Raw genomic sequence first — 4,613 nt, forward strand, 5'->3', positions numbered from 1 at the left:
TCTAGTAATGAGAGAAATGCAAATCAAAACTACCCTAAGATTCCATCTCACCTCAATTAGAATGGCGATTATCAAGAATACAAGCAACAACAGGTGTTGATGAGGATGTGGGGGAAAAGGTACACTCATACATTGCTGGTGGGGTTGCAAATTAGTGCAGCCACTCTGGAAAGCAGTGTGGAGATTCTTCAGAAAGCTTAGAATGGAACCACCATTTGACCCAGCTATTCCACTCCTTGGCCTACACCCAAAGGACTTAAAATCAGCATACTACAGAGATAGCCACATCAATGTTCATAGCTGCTCGATTCACAATAGCCAGATTGTGGAGCCAAACTAGATGCCCTTCAATTGATGAATGGATAAAGAAACTGTGGTATATATATACACAATGGAATATTACTCAGCCATAAAGAATAATAAAATTATGGCATTTGCAGGCAAATGGATGAAATTGGAGAATATCATGCTAAGTGAGATAAGCCAATCTAAAAAAACCAAAGGACGAACGATTTTGCTGATAAGCAGATGATGACACATAATGGGGGTGGGAGGGGGCAAGAATGGAGGAAGGAAGGACTGTATAGAGGGAAAAGGTGGGAGGGGTGGAGGGGGGGGAAGGGAAAAAAATAACAGAATGAATCAAAAACTATTACCCTAGGTAAATGTATGATTACACAAATGGTATGCCTTTACTCCATGTACAAACAGAGAAACAACATGTATCCCATTTGTTTACAATAAAAAAAAAGAAACCAGAAAAGTATAACCAGAAGAGGGAGTGGGTTATTGATTTAAATTCTAATTCAGATATTATTTAGGAAGATTATATCAGAAACAAATGATGGATTCCTTTATTCCACTTTTCTCAACAAAGAGATGTACAAAAATAATTTTTTTCACAACATAATAATTTTTTTATTTAATTAAAAAAATGATTTGGAAATAACCTAGCATAGCTTTTCCTTCCTTCTTCTTTTTTTTTTTAAGACAGAGTCTCACTACGTTCCTATGTTGCCCACACTGGCCTCGAACTCCTGATCCTCCAGCTTCAGTTTCCCCACCCCCATATCTGAGGTTACATGCATATACCACTACCCCTTACTTTCCCAGCATATCTTTCTTGACACAGAAAGTGATGGTCAGAGATGAGTATGTCTTAACAAAAACCTGACTTTTGTGATATTGGCTTAAGGATCAAGCAATAGGGGTAGGGAAGCTGATTTTGGAATCTATTTTACATTGGTACATTTGACAAACCATCACCAACATATACTGGAAGGTAGATAATCAACCTAATAAGTTTGTAGCTCCAGAAGAAGAGACTAAAAAACAAAATATTAGTAGCATATGTTGGTTAACATGGGCTGCAAATGAAAAGATACTTTAAGAAAGAGAAGTACTCAGAAATTAATGGCTTAATATGCAAGCAGACATGGAAGGGAATAGAGAAAATATAGAAATTCAGGAATTTGTCAGATGAGGAGTGACAAACAGGTCTCATCCCCACTCGATAAAATAAAATTGAGAGGAATTTTAAACAACAACAACAAAAAAGACGATTTTAACCAAGGCTTCAGGCGAGGGTCCGGTTAGGGGTAATCCTATCACATCCATCATTAAAATCTCTAAATGGACTTAGGTGTCACCCAGTATATCTTCTCAACTGGGTGAAATGACTCCTCAAGGAGACCATAAAGATGTTGCTTTCTGTATTAGCTTTCTAAGGTTGTCATAACAAAGTACCACAGAACAAGTGACATAAACAACAGAAATGTATTGTCTCACAGTTCTGGAGACTGGAAGTCAAACCTCAAGGTGTTGGTAGGATTGGTTTCTTCTAAGGCTGTCCTCCCTCTGGGCTTATAGACAGTCACCTTCTCACTCATCTTCATGTTCTTTCCTTTGTGTGTCTGTGACCTAATCTCCTCTAATAAGGACACCAGTCATTGGATTTGAGCCCCCTCAATTAACTGATTTAACCTTAAACATCTCTTTAAAGAGCTGTTTTCAAACAGTCACATTCTGAGGTCCTGAGAGTCAGAACTTTAACACGTGAATTTGAGAGGCCACAATTCCACCTACAACGTTCTCCTCCCAAGTCTGATGGGATCCAGGTACCTGGAATTAGATAGATAGATAGAGATGTGCTTTTAAAAGAACTGTGTATGAAGCTGACTGGGATTTACATAGTTCAGAGGTCAGTTATGTTTCTGAGATAATTGTACTATCAAAGAAATAAGAGCTTGAATACATTAAAATGCTCCTTAGGCCTCTGGCTTTCTATAAACAGGAAACAAGCTCCAAACACTGCTCAGCCTCCAAAGAGTGCATACTCTGCAATGTCTACCTCAGATAATTCTGAAAAGGATAACAGAAAAGCACAGATCCAACCCCAGAAGATGGAGTCAGGAACAAGAAGATCAGTGAGTTGGGGACCTCTAGAGATCAGAACAGCTGTCCAATTCAAGGAATATTCCCTACTTGCAAAATAACAGGACTCTGTATCTTCATTCATCTCTCTTTTTTTTTTTCCTTCTTCGGTGCTGGGGATTGAACCCAGGGCTTTGGGCTTGTGAGGCAAACACTCTACCAACTGAGCCATCTCCCCAGCCCCATTCATCTCCTTTTGAATGGAGTATCTTTGTGACTAACCTGTCATTGTTCCACCATTATCATTTAGACATGTAAGGGGCAGATCATTTGTCTTTTTAGTTCACAGTTCTTTTTTTTTTTTTTTTTTTTTTTTTTTTTTGCGGTGCTGGGGATGGAACCCAGGGCCTTGTACTTGCAAGGCAAGCACTCTACTGACCGATCTATCTCCCCAGCCCTAGTTAACAGCTCTTTAGACCAAGAGAAATCTATATCCAGTCCTTGTTCTCCATATATTCCAATTGTCTCTACTTCTAGGCACTACACAGAAAGCATAGCCAACTCTCAACAAACATGACCTTGAATGAGGAACAAAAATTGAAGCTTTTGGTGATAGGACCATAAGCTAATCTGTCCTAAAATATGAGTTATTCATTTATGTTGTTCCAGGTCACTATGATGAATTAACCACATATCTGGTGCTCAGGAATGTCTGATTATCTTATTGACATTGCTGTCTTTTGTATTTTGTATTTGGTGATTAAGTGCCTATGATCTAGCTTCTGCCATCTTTGGGCTAGGGACCCGTTTCAATTGTATCATCTCCCTTTTCCATTTCCAGCAAAGATGGGGTAGATAGTAGAGCACCATCAAAACTCTTGGGCTGCCAAGGGCAGTGGTGCACTCTTGTAATTCAGCAGTTCAGGATGCTGAGTCAGGAGGATTGCAAGTTCAAAGCTAGCCTCAGCAACAGCAAGGTGCTAAGCAACTCAGTGAGACCCTGTCTCTAAATAAAATATAAAATAGGGCTGGGGATGTGGCTCAGTGGTTGAGTGTCTCTGAGTTCAATCCCTGGTACACTCCCCCACCCCCCACCCAAAAATCTTGGGCTTACCTCAAAGAATTTCTCAAGGCACTGATGGAAGGATAGTCAGTCACCTTGGTCTCCTCATGACCCACAGTCAGAAGGTTGATGCTTGACAACACTATCACAGATCCTTCCTGGAATTCCTGAGTTTTGAAGAGTTTGATATTCCTCCTCTATATTATTCCAGGGGTTTATTTTCTTGCCTTTGAAAAAATGAATATCCTTATAACATAAGCTAAGACAGGAGGGACGAGGATTTGCTTCTTCCACTACACATAGACATCTGCTTCCATACTGGCCAGGATTGAGGCAATGCATGCAAGAAGCTTATAACCCTGGAACTACTCCTCCAGAAGAACACTGATTTTGGCATTTTAGTACATTTTTTTCTGATTGTTTCTTGCTTGAAGTATTTTCATCCTCAGAAGTCAGATTGACCCACTTCTTATAGCCCAGGGGCAGTGAGAAGTGAATCTTGAACCTCTGTTGGTATAGTGTGTTGTCAATGAGTAGGATACAGTTCTTCACTGGGTGTTAGGACAGATCAACTTGTTACTGGATGCATTGGCAGACATCAGTGTTCCTTGCTTTGGAAGCACAACACTCCAAGAAGAAGTTCCCCAAGCATCAGGGCACAGCGTTTCTTGTTTTCTTGAAGCATACACACTATATCGATATATTGATATAGTAAATATAAAAGGAAAAGAGAAGGGGGCCAAAATGTGTCACTAAAAACAAACAAACATATAAACTTGGGTTAGGTGTGTAGCTCAGTGGTAGAGCACTTGCTAGCGTGCACAAGGCCCTGGGTTCTATCCTCAGCACTACAAATCATCATCATCATCATCATCATCATCATCATCATCAACAACTAGACCAAAAAATGTCATTAATGTATGAAGTCAGGGATGACAAAGCTCCAAGACATACAGAAAACCAATAGCAAAATGGCAAAAGTAAATCTTTCCTTATCCATAATTACTTTAAATGCAAATGAATTAAAATATCTAGTCAAAAGGCATAGATACATAAAATTGATTAAAAATACATGATTCAACTATATGCTGTTAACAAGAGACTCACTTTAAAAGACACAAAGAGATTGAAAGTGAAAAAATGGAAAAAGGTATTCCAGGAAACTAGTAACTAAATG

Source organism: Sciurus carolinensis, chromosome 5, assembly GCF_902686445.1.
Source record: "Sciurus carolinensis chromosome 5, mSciCar1.2, whole genome shotgun sequence".
NCBI lineage: Eukaryota > Metazoa > Chordata > Mammalia > Rodentia > Sciuridae > Sciurus > Sciurus carolinensis.